Raw genomic sequence first — 13,055 nt, forward strand, 5'->3', positions numbered from 1 at the left:
TGTGCCCAGAGTCTGGACCCCAAACCAAGAGACCAGATAGACGAAAAAGCAAGAGTCCTTTTAATTACAAGCTCAGGTCCATCCGACACAGCTGGTGGAGTAGGCAGGACCCCCGAGCCACAGTGGGGCAGGGCATTTATTGGGGTCACCGCAAGGCGAAGGTCTAGGGGTCTTCAAGTCTCTGGATTGGCACACCTTAGGCTGGGGGAACCTGTCCTGAGCTGATCGGTCAGCTGCAGCTGTGGAAAGATTGCTGTACCTGGAGGCCAGCCAGGGGGCAGTTCCTGTGCTCACCATTATCAGTAAAGCCTGCCCAGAGCCTGCCAGCTTACTTCTGATTGGTTCCTTACTACAGGAGGATGTCTGGCAGTAATTAGGACAAGGTCAGGAAAGGTCAGGGGCTTAGCACATCTTGCTGGGTCTTTTCTGCAGCCTGTCATGGCTGCCAAAGTGGGGGCTGGATGAGCATTCTGAAGAATGCGTTGACATTATATGTGTAGATGAAGAATTTAGTGGGCTCTGCTGGGCTAGGTCTGGCTTTGGCCCGGAGCTCCTCACTCTGATCCCTTTCATTCCCTTGGAATGGTAATGTATATTCTGTGCTACAGTATGTTGGGAGGAAGTATGCAATCTGTGTTTTTATTTTGATTTTATAGAGGGTCACAGTTCAGAGACTGCCTTGAGTCTCAGGGGAAACTGAACTTCTAAGAGTGTTAGGACGGCAGTGGAACAGTGACTGAAACCGCCATCCATCCCTGCGGTTCATAACGAAAGCGGGTAGCAGCATGGCAGGTCCCCCCGCGTCCATGTTCTGTAATGCCCTGTCTTCCGCATGGTGGTCTGACCACACTCTAGTGCTGAGATCACCTCTGGGATGACTAAAGGCAGGACGGTGTGTGCCTTGTTATAGTGCGACCTTGGAGGCCAACACGCCAACAGGTGCACACCAATATGTGTAAAAAGCACCTTCATCTAACTCATGCTGCTCTCGGTGGCAAAGCCGGCAGGGCTCCTTCAACTACAGCAAAGCACCTATGGCAGGAAGAAAACCCCATGAAATAGCGTGAAGGAACGGAAGGCACCTGCGGTTCAGGGGAGCATTTCACACACCACACACACACACACACACACACACCCTGTGAATGGGGTGCTTTCCTGTGTGCAGAGAGAGGGGCCAGGGATGGATGGCGTTATGAGGAAGAACATTGGTGATGGTCATTCTAGGTATTGTCACAAAATGTAAGCAGCCAGACTGGAAACCATCAACTGGGCCTGACTGCTATTTTGTACCTACTAGCCTAAAACCTTACAGACCAGCTTCCGTTCAAACCAAGAGAAAGTCGTGTTTGTCCGCAGGGATGTGAGGCGTCACGACAAAGCTAAGCGCCAAGTAACAAATGACATACGGTATAGTTATGGTGTTCAAAGTCAAAGCTGGGTCCTCATGAGAAGAACACACTCTGGCCAGCAGCTCTCAAGGGCCATTTAGTGACCGTGGACCTGGCTTCCCGTCCACATTCCCAATACTTTCATAAGTCGCAGTCTAGCTCGGGACTCCGGCTGCACGGCAAGAACTCCTCTTGTAAAACGGAGACTGTGTTGAGTGCCGTGTCCGCTGATGCCACCTAACACAGGCAAGCCCTACTCTGACCACCCAGGGTTTACGACTTTGTTTCCTAGCGCACTTCAAGTCTAGCACGGTAACAACTCTCATCTCCTTCCAGACTGAACTAGTGTGAGCAGCAGCTGAGAATCCTGGTTATCACTTGCCCAGAGAGTTTAACAGCTTCTGTGTGTGTGTGTGTCCCTGTCTCCCTTCTCCGTGTCTTTGTCACACACATGCACACACAGACACACTCACCCCTGCTCTGCCAACCTAGCCTCTTACCTCACACAGAACTGGCTGGAACATTACTGAAATACGCAGGTGTATAGTGAACAGTACTCCCTACTGAAATAGAAACCACCAAATGGGAAATGCGGATCACAGACATGGTGGCCAGTTTGGCTTCAGAGTTCTAGTGGGACCCCTGGAATGTGTCACACAGACTACAAACATGGGCAAATGACAGAAACAGGACACCTGTTAAGATTTTAAAACTCTTTTAATTTAACAAGATATCTAGATCTTTGACATTTAAAATTTACTTAAACTAGAGGTCAGCCAACGTCAAGAATCACATATAAGGAACCTTTAAGAATGTCATCACTTTTTTTTCTTTTTTTGGTTTTTCGAGACAGGTTTCTCTGTAGCTTTGGAGCCTATCCTGGAATTAGCTCTTTAGACCAAGCTGGCCTCAAACTCACCTGCCTCTGCCTCCCGAGTGTTGGGATTAAATGCATGCACCACCACCACCCAGCTAAGAATGTCATCTTCTTCAAGAGAAAAAGATTAATCCAAAAATAAGAGAAAATCTGCTGGATTTTGTGATATATCCCAAATCCTTACAATCCCATGCAGAAGCTGAGGAAACTAAATTTTGACCAAGGGTAGGGCTTACCTCATGTCCATGTTCAGCTCGACCTGCTGATAAATCTGTTAAAAAACAAAACAGGAAAACATTAAATTTTTGTGTGTGGGTGTGTGTTTGAACGTTTCTTTGAGACTGTCTCATTATGTAACCCTGGGGGCTTGGAACTTGCTATTTAGACCAGGCTGGCCTTGAACTCCGGCCACCACACCCAGTATAGAAAAGTATTTTTTAAAAACAGACCACTATGACCACAACCCCTAAACTGGGCAGATAAACCCAACTACACCTGCTCTTCTCCCAGCTTTCCCCAACTTGCTGTGTAACTCCCATCACACAAGTCCTGGACCCTACCTGAGCAAGGGGAACGAGTCTGTAAAACCTTCACAGGACCGTGGAGGAGTGTGTGGGGGGGGGGGGGAGCTGGCAAGCATTTAGTAGCCAGACTATCCGAATGCATCCTATTTTTTTTACATATATTTATTTATTATGTATATAATATTCTGTCTGTGTATATGCCTGCAGGTCAGAAGAGGGCACCAGACCTCATTACAAATGGCTGTGAGCCACCACGTGGATGCTGGGAATTGAACTCGGGACCTTTGGAAGAGCAGGCAGTGCTCTTAACTGCTGAGCCACCTCTCCAGCCCCCGAATGTATCATCTTTAGCAGCAGAATGAACAAGCAGTTAGGAACATGGAATATAAAACACTACTGACTTTTGGTAAAATTAAATAGTTTTATTTACAGAATTATTATTGTTGTTGTTTGTTGTCATTGATGGTAGTGGTTTGGTTTTGGTTGTTTGAGACAGTGTCTCACTAGGTAGCCCAAGCTGACCTTGCACGTGTAGCAATCCTCTTGGCTCAGCTTCCCAAATGCTGGGATCACATACATGAGCCATTGTGAATGGCAAAAAGTGCTGTGTGTGACTGCCTCCTGAGGCTGGTGAGACGGCTCAGCAGGTGGTAAGGTTTCGTGCCAAACCTGATGACCTGAGTTCAACCCCCAGAGCCCATGTGATGAAGAAAGAATCTGCAAGTTGTCCTGTAAACTTCATGTGTGGACCACGACACATAACCTCACCATACCTCTTCCACACAAGAAAGTAAAATAAGTAACAGGCTCCCTGCTGGCTCGAATGATGGCAATCAATTAAACAAAATAAATAAAATATTTCTATAGCATGTACTTGGCTGTCAGTACAAAACAGAACAAGTTTCTTGGCAGTTGGGCATTCTCAACTTCTCACCCTCAAATCTGGTAAAGCCACCGCCCTACGTGACTCACTCACCAGAGGCTGAGCACAGCACAATCTACTCTGGTGTGGCACTCTGCGGATCATACAGCAGTTTTTGGATTCTTAGAGTCTGCACTATAGGAAATGTCTCTCAGCTTCCTAAAAGCCCCCGTGTGAGCTCCAGGCACCTTCCTATCACTAGTGGAGTGAGACCGTGTCCACTCTGGCTCTCCCTACTCTTCTCATCTATCCGTTCACGCCAACGACTTCCTGTGGTAAGGCTGCAGAAAGTAGGGAATGGCTGTTGGTAGATAAGTAGGTCTTGAATTTATTTTGCAAACAAGACCTGTTCTATCTACCTTTTCATTTAGGAGGCTAAAGGCAGGGTCAGCTTGACTTCAAGGACTCTGTTTTCTTAGTCTCCAGAACAATACGATTGAATCTATCATTTAAGGCATTATTATTCTTTAGCTGGGGATGCCTGTAACCCCAGAACTTGGAAGGTAGTGGCAGTAGGATCAGAAGTTCAAGGTCATCCTCAGCTACATAGCAAAGCCTAGGCTTCATGAGACCCTACCTGAAGAAATTAAACTAAAAGCTAGGCATAGTGGCTCACCCCATAATCTCAGCACTCAGGAGGCTCAAGCAGGACTGCCACAGTCTAAGGCTAGTCTGGACTACAAATCTATTCTTAAACCACTAGTCTTAAAATGCCTAAATATTTTTTATGTGTTCTGGGTTTGTTTGTTTGGTTGGTTGGTTTTTCGAGACAGGGTTTTTTTTTTCTGTAGCTTTGGAGCCTGTCCTGCAACTAGCTCTTATAGACCAGGCTGGTCTCGAACTCACAGAGATCCACTTGTCTTTGCTTCCTGAGTGGTGGGATTAAAGGCATGCGCCACCATCGCCCGGCAAATGCCTAGATACTAAAGAAAATTCATAACTTTAGGCTTGAAGACCTGAACATTGCAGACAAGCTTCCTTTAGTGCCAATGTAACAGAGCTGAACGAAGGCGACAGTTTTCCAGTTAGCACCTGTCATCAGCAAGGAGGTACCTATGACCGGTACCACAGCCACTCAACAGAGCTGTTGCTGCGCAGTTCTTGTCAAGTTCACTGTGGCCCATCACATCACTGTGTGCTGCCGCCACCAATCCAGGAAACAAACGAGGCTCAGCTCCCAGCTGGACTACTGTTCTTCCTATTCTCGACTCTGAGAGAATCTGGTTTCTCTGATGTTTTCACTTAGTCAAACTTGGTATATTTAAACCTCCATTTATTTGAGATTTAGAATTAAACAGGCTATAGCTGATTCAAACAACATGCAGAGACTAAGCCAAAATACTTGCACAGTATGAACTAGAATCCGAGTCTGTCCTTCACCATCCCTGAGCCTGCATTTGGATCTTTTCCCCGAAGGGAATCTGGAGACAGTGACGTAACACACCCCCGGGAAAGCTCCCAGCCAACAAAACTCGACTTTCCCAGCTTTCCTACTTAACAGGAACATGCTGTTCAGAAACGGACTGACTAGATGTGCACACTACTCTCCCAGAAGCCTGCCCCTCATTTTGCCACCTACTCTACTCCCTTCCACATCCCAAACATTAATCTGAAGAGGGGAGAAGTAGCGAGTGAGAAGGAAGAATCAAGAAGCAATACCCAAAGGATAGACAGCATTCTGGAAAAAGTCGAAAGATACTCAATACTGTCCTTTTACCATTTATACTTTATAAACCATCAACTGATTCCTAGATACCTAGAGTGGTCCTCCTCCTCTCTGTTCTCCTAATGCCTGCCTGGCTCAGAATCACCTCTGCGACGCGCAGCCTAAACCACCTCTCTCCAGGTACGGGACACACACTCACCGTTTACAGAACACTCGAGTGACGATACTGCAACCACTGGCTTGTGTCTGCTCCCCTTGAATTATGCGTATCAAAGGCATGGTTGTGGCTGCATAATCTCTGAATGCTCAGAGCATGGGAACAACTGCTCTCTGCATTCTGGGAACTCATACACCTGAAGAGAGAAACAAGACATTAATGACACAAATCGACGGAAAAGCTTTCTCACCAGAAATCAAAGCAGCTGTCAAGTGTATGTTCCAGGGGGCTGTGGAATGAGGTTAAAAACGTGGGTCAATAGTTCTCTTCTGCCCGAATACATACTCCCATTAGTAACTGTGGTGACCTCTAATTTGTGTAGCCTGAGTGTATAAAAGCCAAGCGTTGTGGTGGATGTAGTGTACAATGACACCCCCCCCCCATTACTACAAGACACTCACATTCAATACTTGGTATAGTTTTGACTATTTCTAAAATAGCCCAGAGATCTATGATCTGCTATTTTAAATTCTCTGAATCATGAATCTGGTTCATAATCCCTGGAGATCACTGTGTCCAAGTTGCCCCTGACCCCCACCAAGTTTAACTACCTGCCATACATTTTGAGCACCACACAACAATATGGCTATCTCCTAGTTTACTACAGAGAGCACAAAGTCCTTGTTCTCCCCTCCTCCCCACCTTTGATGGTGGGAATCAAGCCCAGGGTCTTGTCCACACAAGGTACCCACCTTACCAGAGTTACACCCCCAGCCCAATATAAGCAACTTCCCTACTCACATAACAACTGCAGTCAGTAATAGGTGCGTTTGTACACTTATCAATTAAAAACTCATGAGCATTTAAAGAGAGAAGGGACGTGTCAGTGGAACAGCAACAGACAGCTGGCTACTGGCAGAAGGTAAGACACAGCTAACTGGCCAACAGAAGGAGCAGAAATGAGAACTGCCTGTTGTTGGTCCACGTCCCAACCCAGCGAACTGATAAGTCTCTAGAAATAGGTTTGAGCCATGTCCTTAAAATTCCTAGCAGGAGCGACAGGCAACAGGATTTTTAAAGAAAATACAAAATGTAAGCCCATTTGTATTCTTGTGTCTAGAATTCTACAGCGTCTAGACATGCAATACTGTGCATATCACGGCATTTTCAGGTGATACGTCTGCCCGTGTCGCAATTCAACAGTAACCATTTATCTACATAAGAAAGTCATTCATTGTGAGCAACATGATGTGGGTGCTGGGAGTCAAATCCTGATCCTCTGCCAAGAGCCACAAATGTTCTTAACTACTGAGACATTAACCTGGTATCTAGATGCACCTCGCCACCCTCTTCATTCCTTCTCCTGCGTCTCCAAGCTCCTGCCCGTACACCCACACCATCTGAAAGCAACTGAAAAGCAATCTGCATAGACTACAAGAATTGTGAGCTGGAAATGGAATGAGATGGTAATCGTGACTCCATCCTTCCCACCGTGCGACTTCCCACCAGTCTCTTTTCCCGCTCTTCAGTAGAAGCTGAAAGATGATGTATTATCAAGATGTCTTCGTTCCACTTCTAACATCAAATGACTTTGCTGACATTCAAGAAGCTTAAAAATCACCAATTCCGTCTGTGCGCGCGCCTGCGCTTCAAATTCTTGCTACAGGTGATTCCTCAAACAAGAGTCATCGATTCGGAGTTTGTAGAGCAGATATTCATCAGCTCTGTGGATGTGAATATGTACGTGTGAATGCATGCGTGCTTGTATGTACGTACGTATGCATGTGTGTGTGCTTAACTAAACTTCAGTCTGTGTGAGCGCGTATTTCTTGCACATCTACCCACCACCGCAGCTCCGCGGGCTATCAAACGCTCTTTAAAGAGAGATGGAGAAAACAAAGCAGAGAGAAGTAGGACCGACGCCCGGGTAGCTTACCCAGCTCTTCTACTCCCATTCCTCTGACGCCAGCCAACCTACTGGGACCCCACGGACGCCTACCGCAACAGACACTAGCCCAACTTCACAAGACAAAACCTACCAGCATCAGGTGTCTGGCTCCGGGTCGCAACTTCTCTCTCCTTCCGGCGGAAAATCGACCCACTTCCTGTCTCGGGACGTGGGGAGGAAGTCCCGCCTCACGCAGCAGCGCCACCAATCACAGGCTTGCTGCTTGGCCACAGGGCACCGAAACTCTCGGACAGACTTGTGGTTTCAGGCTGGGTGTTGGACAGATGCTTCATGGTTTCAGAGTGTTATTTTCCGCTCCCCTGGCAGTTGCAGTTGCAGTTTCGGGGCTGCAACCTCCCGCCCTGTCCCGGCGACCCTCCTTGCGGCCTTGCGCCACCCAGCCCAGGCTGTTAAGCTTCTTCGTGTTCAGTCTCGCCATCCTGCTTATCCAGCGCTGCCTACACTGCACCTCAGTAGCGCATCTTCTGGGTAGCCTTCTTTGCTTCCCGGGGTTGCAAGTCCCTGCATCTTCACCGAGGAAGGGACGAAGAGCATCCTGGCCTTCCTTGTTCAGGGACGTGGTAATTTTCAGTCTTTAGATGACAAATAAAATCATTTTTGGCTTAGTTTCCTGTGGGGCGGCTCCAAGAAGACCTCAAATGCTGAGAGGCTTAAACAACAGACTTATGGGACATTTGCGCCTGGGTAGAGCCAGGCTTCCTCTGTCGTTTTGAATAGAGTTCTTTGCCTTTTCTTAGTTGCTAGCATCATGTGTGTACTGTGTCTTGGAGCAACATCACTCCGTTCTGTTGTCAAACGCTGCTCTCCCTATTTCTCTTTGTTTCTGTGTCTTTTTTTTAAGGACACCAATCCTACTGGATGAAAAAGCCCATCTCGTTCCAGTATTGCAGATGTGCAGTGTGACCTTATTTCCAGAAGTTCACACTGTGAGACATCAACTTCGGAGGCGGCACTAGATACCCCAGTAAGTTGTCAGAGTTCTCCAGGAATATGCAAACCCAAAACTGGCTGTAGGAATGAATTCAAACGAAGTTCCTTTGGATCCTTGAAGTTTGGGGTCAGAATTTGAAGCAAAAGGAACAAGATAAGGAAACAAGAATTGGTCTGTGAACGCAGGTTTAAAGAAGAAAGGGTTTTATATACAGTCCAAGGTGTTTGGATTTTATACACAAAACCAGAAGCAAATATTAATTTGTTATTAGTTTGATTCAAACCCACTTAATTTTTCTTACTCATTTAAGAAGATATAACGTTCTGGGTATAATGCACATTCCTTTAATACCAGCTCTCAGGAGGCAGACAGATCTCTCTCTCTGAATTCAAGGCCATATTGGTCTATGTAGAGTTCCAGGCTGGCCAGAACTGCCCAGTGAGAAGAAGAAAGAAGAACAGAGAGCCAGGGCTATGCGGTGAGACCATACTCCTGTTTTCTAGGCATGGCCTGTGCCATTTTCTCGCTCTAGTGTAGGCACAGTCACTCCTCTGTCTGGAACGCTGCCACCAAGTTGCACACTCTTTGCCTGCCTGATTGGCTGCGTCAACACTATTTTAACATAAGAAAGTACTCATTGGGCTGGAGAGATGGCTCAGAGGTTAAGGGCATTGCCTGCTCTTCCAAAGGTCCTGAGTTCAATTCCCAGTAACCACATGATTGCTCACAACCATCTGTAATGGGGTCTGGTGCCCTCTTCTGCAGGCATACACATAGACAGAATATTGTATACATAATAAATAAATAAATATTTTTAAAAAAAAAAAGAAAGTACTCGTCATTTACTAGTCTTAGTATCTTATTTAGGGTTTCTATTACTGCAACAAAATGCCATGATCAAAAAGCAAGTTGGGAGCCTGGTGGTGGGGCAAACACCTTTAATCCCAGCACTTGGGAGGCAGAGAGAGGCAGGCAGATCTCTATGAGTTCAAGGTCAGCCTGGTCTACAGAGTGAGTTCCAGGACAGGCTCCAAAACTACAGAGAAACCCTGTCTCAGAAAACCAAAACAACAACAACAAGAAGAAGAAAAAAGCAAGTTGGGGAAGAGAGGATTCATTTTACTTACACCTCAGCATTGCTGTTCATCAATGAAGGAAGTCAAGACAGGAGCTCAGAACAGGATCCTAGAGGCAGGAGCTGGTGCAGAGGCCATGGAGGGTGCTACTTATTGGCTTGCTCCTCATGGCTTGCTCAGCCTGATTTCTGACCACCAGCCCAGGACCACCAGCCCAGGGATGGCACCACCCACCATGGGCTGGACCATCCCCCATCAATCACTAATTGAGAAAATGTCTTACAGCTGGATCTCAGGAGGCATTTCCTCAAAGGAGGCTCCTTCCTCTCTGATGACTCGGGCTTGTATCGAGTTGACACAAAACCAGACAGTCCAGTCAGTGTCTTAAATACTAAACCAGGCAAAGAGCACAAGAGAAAACTCGGAGCTAAACTCACTTAGAGGCAAAGCCCTGGGCAGATCAGCAAACCTACCTTACAGTCTATCTAGATCAGTGGTTCTCAACCTGTGGGTCTTGACCCTTTTGGGGTGTCTTTCACAGGGGTCACAAATCAGATATCCTGCACATCAGATATTTACATTACGATGTGTAACAGTAGCAAAATTACAGTCATGAAGTAGAAATGAAAGTAATTTTATGGTGGGGGTCACCGCAACATGAGGAACTGTACTAAAGGGTTGCAGCATTAGGAAGGTTGAGAACCACTGCTCTAGACAGATAAAGAATTGGTTTCCCCAGAAATGACTTGACATTAGAAAACCTATCACCGCAAATTATTGTGTTAATAATTTAGAGGTTTAATACTACACAATTATCTCAATGGCTAACATTTTAAAAGCCAGTATCTACTTAGCAGAATGAGAATAGATAACAATTTGGTGAAAGGCTTTTTGGCAGAAAGCTGTTGTGAATATGACTTAAAAGACAATTATTCTCACAGGAAAGTGCGAATACCCAATTTTACTGCTAATATTTAACATGGTGGTAGATTTTTGGATGGGGCAAAAGCATTAGGAAAGAAAGAAATGAAAATACCATTTTCAGATGACATGGTTTTCTTTCTAAAAAGATGGTAGTGATGAACTATTAGAAGGCTCAGAAAAATGGTTGCATGGGTTAATACTTAAAACTTGTTATATACCAGTAACAAAGTGTGAGAAAATGGAACCCATCTAGATCAGCGAGATGACTCAGCTGGTAAAGGTACTCGCAGCCAGTCTTGATGGTCTGAGTCCAATCTCCAGAACTTAAAGTGGTGGAAGGGGGGAACTGATTCCTTCATACTGTCCTCTGACAGCCGTACATGAACTGTGGGGCACATGGGTACAGGTGCACACAAATCCACAAATAAACGTAGTTATTTAAAAAGGAACCCATCCAGATGTGCTAATACAAAATACCTACAAATATATTGAACAAAAGGTATAGAGGTTTAAGGCAAATAGAAACTACTGTTGAACGGCAGTAACTGAGCTGGGAAATTTTAGTGTTTTAAAGATGATGTTCTATTGCAAATTATCGAGACATTTTGATTAGAATACTAATAAAGTCTTTGCAAATAACTCTTAGGCCAAAGTGTGCTATTCTTTGGGGATACCACTAGAGTCCATGTCCCGATATGTAGGATCTGCTCAGAGTGAGGCTGATGTGCATGCCCCCGGCTCTACTGTGTTAATTAAGTTCTGGTATTTAAAGTTACATCGGATTCCTTAAATTGGGGAGTGTTGGAACACCATCCAAGAATGGAGTCCTCTGAGAATTCTGAGTGCTTGTGAGAAAACGCCAAGAAAATAAGACAAGAGTCCTGTGACCTCAGTTTCTTCACAACACTGAGTTGTTCTTGGGGTGTGTTCATGCTCCTCCCAGGTGTAGCAGATAGGACCAGCTGACTTCCGCTGTCATTATTCAGATGTCTCTATGGACAAACGTGTTTGCCATGTGACTTGTCCCTGTGTTGAACACCTTTCTCGTGTGACTCTTCTTAACCCTCAAGCATGAATCGTCGTCTGATGCGCTGGATAAAGCTGGTTATTGAGTAGTACTTTGGTCCACCCCATTTCTAGGCCCCACTCTCAGGTCCCGCTGCCTTCAGAGTGGTAGAAAGGAGCACTTCACATTGTTCTATGACCTGAAAAGCCCAAGAGACTTTAGAGTTGCCTTTTCTTTTCAGTTAGGACAGATAACTCGGTGTGAGACTGTCTTGAAACCTGACGGATGGATGCATTACAGTGTAGATTTAAAGCCACCTCTATGACAGTGGCATTACTCTACTTCTACTTTTCTGGGATTCTGATATTTTGCTTGGAAAGCATCCATTTATAATCAGGTTTCCGACTGCTAGCCAGCTACTGCAGAGGGTCAAATGTGAGGATTCCTGGAGTCCATGAGTTCCAGACTAGTCAGTGAAATAGCAACAACTTTCCCTCAAAAACCAACCAAAATTGTGCATGTGGCTCTTCCCTCTCAGGTGACAGGCCAGTCTCGCAGATTTATTTTTACAACAGGGCCCCCATAGGCTCTTGTGTTTGAATACTTGGTCTCAGTTAGTAGAACTGTTTGGGAAGGACTAGAAGGTGTGGCCATGTTGGAGGACCTGTGTCACTGGAGGTGGCCTTTGAGGTTTCCAAAGCCCACACCACCATTCAAGGTTAGCACTCTGCCTCTTGCGTGTGAATCAGATGTAAGCTGTCGGTGCCATGCTTGTTTGCCTGCTGCGACACTGCTTGCCATGATGTCATGAACTCTGCTACCCTCTGGAACTGTGGTCATGGTGTCTTATCACAGCAGTACTAAAAGTAACTAAAATAGCATCCATTTGCAAGATGTTGGGTGGACAGTTTCGACTCCTCTGGGTTAATAATACTAAGGAAGACAATCTCTAAATTATGTGATAAGGACAGAAATATTTTCCAAACTGGATTACTCTGCATTCCTACCAGCAGTGAGAGAGACTTCCTAATGATTCAAAGGTTTGCTAACATTTGATGCTGTGTTCCAGGCTTTGGCCATTCCAGGAGTGTGCAGCAGTTTCTTCTTGTTTAGCTTGCGTTTCTCTAACTGATGGCCTGGCTGTCTCTCCATGTGCTTCTTTAGCATAGAAGCACACCTTCCCAGATGATGTCTCTGTTAAGGTTTTTAAAAGCTCAATTCTCATCACCAGGTTTTGGGAGCTCTTTGCATATTTTGGGTAACACCTGTTCCACAGATGTGTCTTTTCAAATATTTTTCCCCTGCTTGTGACTTGACTTTTCATTCAGTTGAAAATCTTCCTCTGATTTAAAAAAGATATTATTATTTGTCATGCTGAAGATTGAACCCAAGGTTTTACACATGCTAGGCATTATGAATGTGCTGTTGGAAACATAGTCGTAATCTATTGAATGATACTTAATAAAATATATCAGTTTCATTGGCTATAACTGTCAGCATGGCCATTGGTAATTGCAGCCTTTTTTTATCCTAATAATTTTTTAATGATTTTATTTTTGTTTTTACATCCCAACCAAAGTTTCCCTTCCCTCTTCTACTCCCAGTTCCCCCAACC

At 45.4% G+C, this 13,055-nt stretch overlaps 1 long non-coding RNA gene and 1 other non-coding gene across 7 annotated transcripts in view; both read right to left on the minus strand.

The window, feature by feature from the left end:
- Positions 1 to 7,619, minus strand: part of LOC126508684 (uncharacterized) — a 40,554-nt gene extending 32,935 nt beyond the window's left edge. For 5 of the 6 annotated variants that reach the window (XR_007593937.1, XR_007593936.1, XR_007593933.1 and 2 more), the window contains exons 1-3: positions 7,574 to 7,619; positions 5,577 to 5,730; positions 2,502 to 2,536 (exon numbers count right to left, since the gene is read on the minus strand). This is a non-coding gene — a long non-coding RNA (uncharacterized lncRNA). Of the gene's footprint in view, positions 1 to 2,501; positions 2,537 to 5,576; positions 5,731 to 7,470 lie in introns of all 6 variants that reach the window. The other variant, XR_007593932.1, reaches the window with a different exon arrangement.
- On the minus strand, positions 4,011 to 4,137 carry LOC126508741 (small Cajal body-specific RNA 15). Its single transcript, XR_007593954.1, has one exon. It is a non-coding gene; the product is annotated as a small Cajal body-specific RNA 15 (non-coding RNA).
- Positions 7,620 to 13,055: the final 5,436 nt, after the last annotated feature.

The sequence above is a fragment of the Alexandromys fortis genome, unplaced genomic scaffold, assembly GCF_014885135.2.
Source record: "Alexandromys fortis isolate MF-2015 unplaced genomic scaffold, M_Fortis_MF-2015_v1.1 scaffold_86, whole genome shotgun sequence".
Classification (NCBI taxonomy): Eukaryota; Metazoa; Chordata; class Mammalia; order Rodentia; family Cricetidae; genus Alexandromys; species Alexandromys fortis.